This window comes from Mustelus asterias, unplaced genomic scaffold (assembly GCF_964213995.1).
Source record: "Mustelus asterias unplaced genomic scaffold, sMusAst1.hap1.1 HAP1_SCAFFOLD_292, whole genome shotgun sequence".
NCBI lineage: Eukaryota > Metazoa > Chordata > Chondrichthyes > Carcharhiniformes > Triakidae > Mustelus > Mustelus asterias.
Window position 1 is genome coordinate 55,557 of NW_027590257.1, and position 12,649 is coordinate 68,205.

Genomic DNA, 12,649 nt, shown 5'->3' on the forward strand with positions numbered 1-12,649 from the left:
AAAAAGCATTTAGTTAGATGGGTCTCGAGGGATATGGGCCAAATGTGGGCAATTGGGACGAGTTTCGGGGTTTAAAAACAGGGGCAGCCTGGACAAGTTGGGCTGAAGGGCCTGTTTCCCTGCTGTATGTAAATCTGAATGATGACGCAATGAGGTGCCGCCCACTCAGTGACGTCGCTGGAAGCGGCCGTTAAACGGTTTCTGCGCGCGGCTGGAGGGGGCGTTCTGACGTCACTGCCGACGCACAGCACGTGACCTGGATGTGGCCAATCGGCGAGCGGGACAATCAGCCGCCCGCCGCCGTCTCGAGTGCGGAGTTCAGGCGCCGCGCCGTTTCTCACTGCGTGTGCGGGGCTTTCCCAGCGGCTTCACACCGAATCTTTGAGTCACGGTAAGGAATTAAATGAGAGAAAAAGTCTCCGCTTCAGCGGCGCCGACTCTCGCCGACTGGGATTGTCCCCAGTGGCAGCGAGTCGCTGCTTCATCACAAGCTGCCCGAGTGCGCCCGCGCACTGGCTGCCAATCATTCTGCTGGAGTGGCTTCCTATTGGCTGTGTTCATTTGACGGACAGCAGAACGCACCAATGGGGAATGAGGGTGCGGTGAGGTCCCGCCCACTCAGTGAGAGCGGCTCGCGGTCACGTGGCGCGGCCGTTGACGGTTTGTGCGCGCGGCTGGAGAGGGGGGTCTGAAGTCACTGCCCCGCTCACAGCACGTGACAGGGAGCTGACCAATCGCCGGAAACCAGCCCTCGCCGCCCCGAGTGCGCCTGCGCGGACTTCACTGCGGGAGGGTGCGGCCCGCTTCCTATTGTGCGCAGGCGCACCGCCGTTTGTTCACTGCGTATCCGGGTATTTCCGGGTTTGTGAATCACGGGGAGGAATTAACGGCCCAGAAAAAGTTTCAACTCCAACAACATTCAGCTTGAGGATTAAAATGGCGGTTTCCTGTGTAAATACAGCCCGTCTTTGTATCATATTAACAGAGCGGGGACGGTCAGTTACATTGTGGGCGGCGCGGTGGCTCAGTGGTTGGTGCTGCGGTCTCACAGCGCCAGGGAGCCGGCTTCAATTCCCGGCCTTGGCTCACTGTCTGTGTGGAGTCTGCACATTCTCCCCGTGTCTGCGGCCCTTTCCTCACACTCTCCAAACATCAGCAGCACAGGGGGCACTGGCCAGGCTCAGTTGCTGCTCAGTGTCAGGGGGGATTAGCAGGGTCAACACGGGGAGAGGGTCTGGGTGGGATTGTGGGCGGTACAGACTGGATGGACCAAATGGCCTCCTCCTGCACTGCAGCAATTGGATGATTCAATGTTTCACAGAAAGATCTGTTATTACAATCCAGGCCGTGTCTGTGTAAACCCTGCTGCAGCATCTAAATTACTGCAATCAAGCGCTTGTCTGAGTAAACACAGCACCAGATCTCTCTCCATTATTTCAGTCTGGGCCCTGTATGAGCATTTGTAGCACATGAAACTAAATTGCTTTGTGCGGCTGTAAATCAACAAATGCAAGGAAACTGACAGAGGTTGATTGAATACGAGGATACGTGCACATTCACAGTGCAACACGTGTATTGCCACAGCAGCCCCAAATCCCAAACTCTATAGAATCATAGAATCCCTCCAATGCAGATGGAGGCCATTCGGCCCATCGTGTCTGCACCGACCACAATCCCACCCAGGCCCTACCCCCACATATTTACCCGCTAATCCCTCTAACCTACGCATTTTAGGATTCTAAGGGGCAATTTTTAACCTGGCCAATCAACCTAACCCGCACATCTTTGGACTGTGGGAGGAAACCGGAGCACCTGGAGGAATCCCACGCAGACACGAGGAGAACGTGCAAACTCCACACAGACAGTGTGTAACCCGGGGAGGATGGAGTCAGTGAGATCAGACGGTGTGTAATCCGGGGGGGATGGAGTCAGTGAGATCAGACAGTGTGTACCCCAGGCAGGATGGACCGATTAGCGAGAGGCAACATGGTTTTGTGAAGGGGAGGTCATGTCTCACTAACTTCATCGAGTTTTTTGAGGAAGTGACGAAGATGATTGAGGGTAGGGCAGTGGATGTTGTTTTATATAGACTTCAGTAAGGCGTTTGACAAGGTCCATCATGGCAGACTGGTGGAGGTGAAGTCGCATGGGATCAGGGGTGAGCTGGCAAGGTGGATACAGAACTGGCTCAGTCAAAGAAGACAGAGGGTAGCAGTGGAAGGGTGTGTTTCTGAATGGAGGCCTGTGACAAATGACGTTCCTCATGGATCAGTGCTTGAACCTTTGCTGTTCGTAACATATATATATAAATGATTTGGAGGAAAATGTAACTAGATTGATTAGTAAGTTCGTGGACGACAGAAAAGTTGGTGGATTTGCGGATAGCGATGATGACCATCAGAGGATACAGCAGGATATAGATCAGTTGGAGACTTGGGTGGAGAGATGGCAGATAGAGTTTAATCCAGACATATGTGAGGTAATGCGTTTTGAAAGGTCTAATACAGATAGAAAATATACAGTAAATGACAGAACCCTTAAGATTATTGATTGGCAGAGGGATCTGGGTGGACAGGTACACAGTTCACTGAAAGTGGCAATGCAGGTGGAGAAGGTAGTCAAGAAGGCATACGGCACGCTTGCCTTCATCGGTTGGGGCATTGAGTTTAAAAATTGGCAAGACATGTTGCAGCTTTATAGAACCTTAGTTAGGCTGCGCTGGGAACATAGTGTTCAATACTGGTCGTCACACTACCAGAAGGATCTGGAGGCTTTGGAGAGGGTACAGAAAGGATGTTCCTGGTATGGAGGGCATTAGCTATGAAGAGAGTTTGGAGAAACTTGGTTTGTCCTCACTGGAACGGCGGAAGTTGAGGGGCGACCTGACAGAAGTCTACAAGATTATGAGGGGCATGGACAGAGTGGATAGTCAGAAGCTGCTTCCCAGGGTGGAAGAGTCAATTATTAGGGAGCACAGGTTTAAGGTGCGAAGGGCAAGACTTAAAGGAGATGTACGAGGCAAGTATTTTTACACGGAGGGTGGTGGGTGTCTGGAACTCACTGCCGGGGGAGGTAGTCGAAGCAGATACGATAGTGAGATTTAAGGGGCATTTGGACAAATACGTAAATAGGATGGGAATAGAGGGATAGGGTCCCTGGAAGGGTTGGGGATTTTAGTTAAGTCAGGCAGCATGGTCAGGCTAAGAGGACCTAAGGGCCTGTTCCTGTGCTGTAATTTTCTTTGATGCAGTCAGACAGATCAGACAGTGTGTAACCCGGGGAGGATGGAGTCAGTGAGATCAGACAGTGTGTAACCCGGGGAGGATGGAGTCAGTGAGATCAGACAGTGTGTAACCCGGGGAGGATGGAGTCAGTGATATCAGATCGTGTGTAACACGAGGGGGATGGAGTCAGTGAGATCAGACAGTGTGTAACCCGGGGAGGATGGAGTCAGTGAGATCAGACAGTGTGTAACCCGGGGAGGATGGAGTCAGTGAGATCAGACAGTGTGTAACCCGGGGAGGATGGAGTCAGTGAGATCAGGCAGTGTGTAACCCGGGGAGGATGGAGTCAGTGAGATCAGACAGTGTGTAACCCGGGGAGGATGGAGTCAGTGATATCAGATCGTGTGTAACACGAGGGGGATGGAGTCAGTGAGATCAGACAGTGTGTAACCCGGGGAGGATGGAGTCAGTGAGATCAGACAGTGTGTAACCCGGGGAGGATGGAGTCAGTGAGATCAGACAGTGTGTAACCCGGGGAGGATGGAGTCAGTGAGATCAGGCAGTGTGTAACCCGGGGAGGATGGAGTCAGTGAGATCAGGCAGTGTGTAACCCGGGGAGGATGGAGTCAGTGAGATCAGATCGTGTGTAACCCGGGGAGGATGGAGTCAGTGAGATCAGACAGTGTGTAACCCGGGGAGGATGGAGTCAATGAGATCAGACAGTGTGTAACCCGGGGAGGATGGAGTCAGTGAGATCAGACAGTGTGTAACCCGGGGAGGATGGAGTCAATGAGATCAGACAGTGTGTAACCCGGGGAGGATGGAGTTAGTGAGATCAGATAGTTTATGAACTTTGTTCATATTTCGAATGATAATATCGTAATTGAAACATTTCCAACACTCCTGCTTCCCCTTCAGCATCTTTTGATGTCGGGTATGTGGCTAAATTGTCATTTTGATTCACACTGGCATTATTTGACTCTCTTTCTCTCTTGGCAGAATCAGATCTCCGGGAGATCGCTGGATTAATTGTGAATATCCACAGTTGCAATTCAGCAGGGATTGTGCCCTGAAGAACTATAAGAGGTGAACCAGCACAGTATTGTGAGAGCGCCAGCCAGAGAGAACCCTTCACATTCAAACAGCTTCCATATATTTTCTGGAGAGGAAGGTAAGAGGAAGTTCCATTTACTCTGGTCCTGTAGCAAGTACAAAAAGATGTTAAGGTGAGGTTGGAAATGCTGAGTGAGATATGGAGTGTGTGAGCACCAAGCACAATTATCCAGTGTAAGGCTGTGTGATGTACCATGAAGTTGGAGCAGTTTGTGTCTCGTGAAACACCGCGCCTGAATTTCACAAGCCCCCGACAGTGTCACGTTTTGGTGTTTAAAACACGCAATATTGGAATTGCTGTTTCATTGTTAAACAGAACTGGTTGACTGTTCTGGGTTAATCTTCCTCTGAACTGAACTGAGGGTGTGTTGTGGGAAATTCGCCACTTCGGAGTCAGACTTGGAGGTTCAACAAACAGTTTTATTCAGACAAAGCTTTGGGAGAAGCGCTGGCACTCCGCAGTACAGGCACTCACCTTCTCAACTACACAATGGTAGTTGAGCATCTTTTATACATTGTTAGATAATAGACAGTGTGGACATTAGCCGTTAGCACATCGTTACAAGTTGAGTAGACAGGTACGGACATCGACAGTTAACACATGGTTATACATAACTGCAGATATGTATCTACTCTATGTCTTCCATCAATGGCTGATCTTGTTATATACATTTATGCATTTATGTCCCTCATCAGTGGCTGATCTCGTCATCAAACTCATTGTTCTGGGTCTGCTTTTATCTCGAGTTTAAGGTGCCTCAAGGTCTGACCTGTTTCCTGCTGTAATTTAAACACTAAAGGTTTTAACTCTTTATGTAATGTCTGTGCCCAAAGTCAGTGCCTCTTAATGTCTTTTTCCAGAGTCCATTTTGTGTGCCGGGTAACCATTTTGTCTCCTTTGATTTCTCTCCAACAGGGTGTGTGATGGTGGTTCTGTTATTTCCGTTTTCAGTTATTTTTGCTGAGCGATTTCCTGTGTTGCCAGGGTAACGATCTGACTGATCTCAGTACCAGAGGCAGAGGTGTGGACACCAACCGGTGGAGAGAAAGCAGCTGGGTGGGGGGCCAGGCGAGGGGATCAGTCCGTGTGAGGCAGATTCTGGAGATAGACAGAGGCAATGAGATATGTTAATCAGAAAGGAGAGAAAGTCCAGGGCGAACCGACACTGAGACAGACGGGGGTCAGGGAGAAGAGGAAAAACAGTGAGCTGGAGAGAGACACACTGATACAGACACAGGGAAGATAGAAATTGAGATGGGAAGTGAGGAAGCAGCAACGATAAAAAACAGGGAGCCAGTGGTGGGGCAATTTGTGTATATCAGAGAGGGCATTAGTAGTGTCGTGAGAGATGACCCTTAGTTCTTGAAGATCAAAGTGTAAAATCAGTTGGGTGGCCCTGAGTAACAGCCAGGGACAGAAACCATTGGTGTGAATTGCTTGTGCTCCCAATTTCCTTCCAACAAGCGCACAGGTGAACTCATCCTATTGGCAAACCAAATACATTAAATCTGATAAACTGAGGGACAAAATTAAGTAAGAAGTTTAACAACACCAGGTTAAAGTCCAACAGGTTTATTTGGTAGCAAAAGCCACACAAGCTTCACACTTGTGTGGCTTTTGCTACCAAATAAACCTGTTGGACTTTAACCTGGTGTTGTTAAACTTCTTACTGTGTTTACCCCAGTCCAACGCCGGCATCTCCACATCAGGACAAAATTAAAGCAGTGGCCCCTTAAGTCAGGAACTGCCCTCTGCAAAATAAAGCAAAGTGTAAAGGAAACTTAAAATATCAGATCAGCACGTGATTAAAGGGATCGATAATGGACGCCAGCCCCTGCCGGGCCTCAATGGAGCTTGTGGATTAAGCATGCTCCCTCTCCAGGGACACCCTGCCACGTATGTAGCTCCAGTCGAGGGGAAGACAGTCGTGTGGGACGATCATTTTTGTTGCCATCTGCCTGGGTCTAATTATGGCCAATCTAGCCAGGCCCAGGAGCAGGTTCACAGGGAGGTCCTCTGCCTTCCTCACCCCTACCCCTCCGTACCAGGTGCCCATAGATCAGGAGCGTGGGACTGAAGTGCAAACAGAACATCAATGAAAGTTATTTGGGGAACCAAAAGGGAGTGCAGCCGAAAACATTGAATGTAGACGTGGCCCACGGACTCCACAAGATCCCAAGAAGGGCCGGTTTCTTGTGAGCCAGTGAATCGGTACAATTTACGGTTGCGTGGTATCGCTGCGTGCACCAGCTTCCACCCCAGGTCCCCATTGTATTGGAAGAGGATCCCTTCAGAGGGGGACCTCCACTGGGAACCTCCGCCGCCAGACAGCAGCAAGGCGAACCAAGGCGTGTGCGGGTGATGGGTGAGGATACAGTAGTGGAAGGTGTGCAGCAGCAGCCCAGACAGGAAACCCTTTGTGCTGTGGCAAAAGGCATGGAGGGCATTTCTGCAAGGCAGCTCACACTATGGGGTGCCAGATCCAGGAAGTGAGGTCTGGGTTTCGGGTCAATGTGAAGTTCCGCCCGAGCAGGTACGTTTAGACGGGATCCCATCACGCAGTTGCGCCTCCTCGAGACCACGTGTGACGTCGTGTCCGAGCACGACCGTTCTCAGGTCATAGATTCCATTGGCCATGAGCTGAAAGTCCTCCACCACATACTCAGCAAGCTCGTGGGGTGTCATCCAGTCCACTCCACCACCAGAACGTCCTTTACCCTGTCACACAGCAGCAACAGCCTTCCTCTCTGCCAGCCAACTGAAATGGTATTGGTGGAGGAGCAGATTCCACAGCAGCGGCTTCCGAACGACAGCTGCTACTCCAGACAGGGGAGAGATGTACCTCGAGGTGACCATGACCCAGACTTTCAGAAGGAGGGAGAGGAATTTCACACCTGGCGGAAGAAGTACATCGCCAGGGCACAGCATTGAGGAGGGGATTCAACGAGGAGGTATCCCTGCAGGGTCTGAAGGTGGAAGGTCACCAGTGCCTGATCGCCCTCCCTCAGCAGGAGACTCCGAACCACAGCAGTGACCCAGTGCGGTCTTTTCTCCCAGAAGAACTCTACGAGTGTTCTCTGGATGTTTATGACAAAGGTGGGGAGGGGTGGAAGTGACCAGCCGGTACCACAGCATGGAGTCAATCAGCTGGTTTATGATGAGAACCCGCGCCCTGTAAGATAGCACTCAGAGCAGTCCTGTCCAGCTATTCAGACGAGCGGAGACCTTGGCCTCCAGCTCTTGCCAATTCGCCAAAATGTTATTCAAATATGTGAAGCCGTGTTCCATCTTTGGACGTGACTTATCAGATGTTAATATCAAGTGGGATCGTAATGCTGTGATCATGTTGAATTCCAGAACACTTCTGAATGGCCCACGTCTGTTTAAAGTTGATTTATTAGTGTCACAAGTAGGCTTACATTAACACTGCAATGAAGTTACTGTGGAAGTCCCTGAGTTGCCACGCTCCAGTGCCTGTGCGGCTACACTGAGGGAGAATTTAGCATGGCCAATGCACTGGACCATCATGTCTTTCGGACCAGGGTAGGAAACTGGAGCATCCCGAGTAAACCCACACAGACATGGGAGAAAGTGTGGACCCCTCACGGACAGTCACCCAAGCCAGGAATCGAACCCGGGTCCCTGGCGCAGTGAGGCAGTAGTGCTAACCACTGTGCCACCCGATTTGCCCCCTGTCCTCCCTCCCTGAGCCATTTGATTGATTATTGTCACATGTATTAGTATACAGTGAGAAGTATTATTTCTTGCGTGCTATACTGACAAAGCATACCATACACAGAGAAGGAAAGTAGAGAGTTGGGTGTTATAGTCATTGTTAGGGTGCAGAGAAAAATCAACTCGATACAGTGTAGGTTCATTCAAAAGTCTGGAGAGTTTAAAAGAGTTCGAATCGAGTTTTAGAACCATAGAGTGAGAGGTAGAATTAGAGTGCAGGCTGCGCACAGCTCGCAAGGAGTCTGTCGCACCATCTTGGATGAATGTTCATTTGCTCTTTCTCCTCCCGACCTGAAGCATTTGCTCTCTCTCTCTCTCTCTCCTCCCTCCCTGAACCATTTTGTTCTCCCTCACCTCCCTGAACCAGTTGCTCTCTGTTGTTGAACCATTTGCGCTCTCTCTCTGTCTGTCCCTCTACTATTCCATCTCTTCTCCTTTCTCTAAAATAGCTATCACTGTCACATGACATTCTGAACTCTCTCGTTTCCTTCTCTATGAATGGTATGCTTTGTCTGTACCTTGTGCAAGAAACAATACTTTTCACTGTGTGCTCATACATGCGACAGTAATACATCAAACGTACTGGGTTTCTTTCTATCAATCAGTGACCATAATGAGGCTGAGCTCTCTATTGGCTCGGGACAGCTGATTGACATCTGGCTCCATGGATACGAGGAGGGGGGCAGCGTAATCCCTCCCTTGGGCTTCTCGCCTGCGCAGGGACAGTCATGACCGGCAATGCGCATGTACTGAATCAAACTGGAAACAGGGCGCGGGACCACTCAACACGCATGCATCAGCATGCCATCTGAGCATGCGCGAGAGGAAATGGTGACCGAATAACGGTGAGAAAGTGTTTGAAAAGAAACAGCCTCAGCACTGAAAATCTGGGTGATTCCAGTATATACTCAGTATTGATGGTCTGAATACAGACTATCAATACTGAGAATACCTGGGAGATTCTAGTCTGAATACAGACCATCAATACTGAGTATATCTGGGAGATTCTAGTCTGAATAAACAGCATTATACCACTGAGAATATCTGGGAGATTCTAGTCTGAATAAACAGCATCAATACTGAGAATATCTGGGAGATTCTGGTCTGAAAACAGATCATCATAGAAACCCTACAGTGCAGAAACAGGCCATTCGGCCCATCAAGTCTGCACCGACCACAATCCCACCCAGGCCCGACTCCCATATCCCTACACATTTACCCACTAATCCCTCTAACCTACGCATCTCAGGACACTAAGGGTCAATTTTAGCACGGCCAATCAACCTAACCCGCACATCTTTGGACTGTGGGAGGAAACCGGAGCACCCGGAGGAAACCCACACAGACATGAGGAGAATGTGCAAACTCCACACAGACAGTGACCCAAGCCGGGAATCGAACCCAGGTCCCTGGAGCTGTGAAGCAGCAGTGCTAACCACTGTGCTACCGTGCCGCCCCATCCTGAGTATATGTCTCTCCACTTCCCTGAATTCTCATTCTATCTCTTCCTCTCTCTCCCTCTATATCTCCCTCCTCCTTCCCTGAACCAGTTGCGCCCTCCCTCTCTCTCCCTCTCTCTTTCTCTTCCTCTCCCTCCTCCTTGAACCACTTGCTCTCTCTCTCTCTCCTCCTTCCCTGAACAATTTGCTCACTCTGTTTGCTCCCTCCCTGAACAATTTGCTCTCCCGCCTCCCCTCGATTTGATGTGTCCCTTGTCAATTATGAGGGCTCGGGTCAATTATGAGGTCTCCGTATCTCGATTTGCAGGTGTACTTTGATAATATATTTCAGACAAGTAGATAAAGTTCCGCTAACCAGGTGCAGAAAGTCACCCGGAATGATCCGGTTATGAGGCAGGGAGTGCAACTTGTCCAGAGAGGGAGGATGAGTAGAAAGCACCCGGAGTTACGGTGATAAGTGTGGGGAAGCTGGGAGTTGTCGGTGTTGCTGGATGTTTATTCTGGGCTATGAGAGCCTCATTCCCCCATCATTAAGAGGAAAGGTGCTGGAACGGGAGCACCAAGAGCACCCGGGGGTGCTGCCATTGGAAGAAACAACAAGAAGCTGTTTGTGGTGCTGCCCAAATGGAAGAGAAAGTGGGATGGTGCGAATGCTGCGCTTGGGGACGGAAGGTGCCGCCCTTGCTGCCTCTTGCTGGCTGGGATTGTCCTCAATGGCAGCGAATCCACAGCGAGTCGCTGCTTCATCACAATCTGCCCGACTCCACCCACACTGGCTGTCAATCATTCTGCTGGAGCGGCTTCCTATTGGCTGTGTTCAGCTGATGGACAGCAGAATGCACCAATGGAGAATGAGGGTGCAGTGATGGATTGTGCAATGAATCAATGAGGCTTTTGACAAGGTACCACATGGCAGGTTGTTGCACAACCTCCATCATGGGACCCAGGGTGAGGTAGTTAAATGGATACAAAATTGGCTTGATGACAGAAGCCAGTGGATGGTTGTCCAGGGTTGTTTTTCAAACTGGAGGCCTGTGACCAGCGGTGTCCTCTGGGATCAGTGCTGGGTCCACTGTTATTTGTCATTTATATTAATGATTTGGATGAGAATATAGGAGGCATGGTTGGTAAGTTTGCAGATGACACTAAGATTGGTGGCATAGTGGACAGTGAAGAAGGTTACCTCGGATTGCAATGGGATCTTGATCAATTGGGCCAGTGGGCTGACGAATGGCAGATGGAGTTTAATTTGGACAAATGCGAGGTGATGCATTTTGGTAGATTGATCCAGGGCAGGACTTACTCAGTTAATGGTAGGGTGTTGGGGAGAGTTACAGAACAAAGAGAGCTCGGGTACGGGTTCATGGCTCCTTGAAAGTGGAGTCACAGGTGGACAGGGTGGTGAAGAAGGCACTCGGCATGCCTGGTTTCATTGGTCATAACATTGAATACAGGAGTTGGGACGTCTTGTTAAAGTTGTACAAGACATTGGTAAGGCCCCACTTGGGATACTGTGTACAGTTCCGGTCACCCTATTATAGAAAGGATATTATTAAACTAGAAAGGTACAGAAAAGATTTACTGGGATGCTACCGGGACTTGATGGATTGAGTTCGAAGGAGGAGTTGGATAGACTGGGACTTTTTTCTTTGGAGCGTAGGAGGCTGAGGGGTGATCTTATCGAGGTCTATAAAATAATGAGGGCACAGATCAGCTGGATAGTTCATGTCTTTTCCCAAAGGTCGGGGAGTCTAAACCTTAGAGGGCAGAGGTTGAAGGTGAGAGGGGCAATTATTTCACACAGAGGGTGGTGAGTGTCTGGAACGAGCTGCCAGAGGGAGTAGTAGAGGTGGGGACAATGTTGTCTTTTAAAAAGCATTTAGTTAGATGGGTCTAGAGGGATATGGGCCAAATGTGGGCAATTGGGACGAGTTTCGGGGTTTAAAAACAGGGGCAGCCTGGACAAGTTGGGCTGAAGGGCCTGTTTCCCTGCTGTATGTAAATCTGAATGATGACGCAATGAGGTGCCGCCCACTCAGTGACGTGGCTGGAAGCGGCCGTTAAACGGTTTCCGCGCGCGGATGGAGGGGGCGTTCTGACGTCACTGCCGACGCACAGCACGTGACCTGGATCTGGCCAATCGGCGAGCGGGACAATCAGCCGCCCGCCGCCGTCTCGAGTGCGGAGTTCAGGCGCCGCGCCGGTTCTCACTGCGTGTGCGGGGCTTTCCCAGCGGCTTCACACCGAATCTTTGAGTCACGGTAAGGAATTAAATGAGAGAAAAAGTCTCCGCTTCAGCGGCGCCGACTCTCGCTGACTGGGATTGTCCCCAGTGGCAGCGAGTCGCTGCTTCATCACAAGCTGCTCGAGTGCGCCCGCGCACTGGCTGTCAATCATTCTGCTGGAGCGGCTTCCTATTGGCTGTGTTCATTTGACGGACAGCAGAACGCACCAATGGGGAATGAGGGTGCGGTGAGGTCCCGCCCACTCAGTGAGAGCGGCTCGCGGTCACGTGGCGCGGCCGTTAACGGTTTCTGCGCGCGGCTGGAGAGGGGGGTCTGAAGTCACTGCCCCGCTCACAGCACGTGACCGGGAGCTGACCAATCGCCGGAAAGCAGCTGCCGCCGCCCCGGGTGCGCCTGCGCCAACTTCACTGCGGGAGGGTGCGGCCCGCTTCCTATTGTGCGCAGGCGCACTGCGGTTTGTTCGCTGCGTATCCGGGTATTTCCGGGTTTGTGAATCACGGGGAGGAATTAACGGCCCAGAAAAAGTTTCAACTCCAACAACATTCAGCTTGAGGATTAAAATGGCGGTTTCCTGTGTAAATACAGCCCGTCTTTGTATCATATTAACAGAGCGGGGACGGTCAGTTACATTGTGGGCGGCGCGGTGGCTCAGTGGTTGGTGCTGCGGTCTCACAGCGCCAGGGAGCCGGCTTCAATTCCCGGCCTTGGCTCACTGTCTGTGTGGAGTCTGCACATTCTCCCCGTGTCTGCGGCCCTTTCCTCACACTCTCCAAACATCAGCAGCACAGGGGCACTGGCCAGGCTCAGTTGCTGCTCAGTGTCAGGGGGGATTAGCAGGGTCAACACGGGGATAGGGTCTGGGGGGGATTG

At 50.8% G+C, this 12,649-nt stretch overlaps 1 protein-coding gene across 11 annotated transcripts in view; it reads left to right on the forward strand.

The window, feature by feature from the left end:
• Positions 1–224: 224 nt before the first annotated feature.
• LOC144486167 (NACHT, LRR and PYD domains-containing protein 3-like) overlaps positions 225–12,649 on the forward strand; it is a 131,866-nt gene continuing 119,441 nt past the window's right edge. For 2 of the 11 annotated variants that reach the window (XM_078204242.1, XM_078204246.1), the window contains exons 1-2: positions 225–391; positions 4,224–4,395. The gene's annotated coding sequence lies outside the window, so the exon portion shown is untranslated. Of the gene's footprint in view, positions 392–848; positions 952–4,223; positions 4,396–11,700; positions 11,795–12,251; positions 12,355–12,649 lie in introns of those variants that run through there. The other 9 variants (XM_078204245.1, XM_078204247.1, XM_078204256.1 and 6 more) reach the window with 8 other exon arrangements.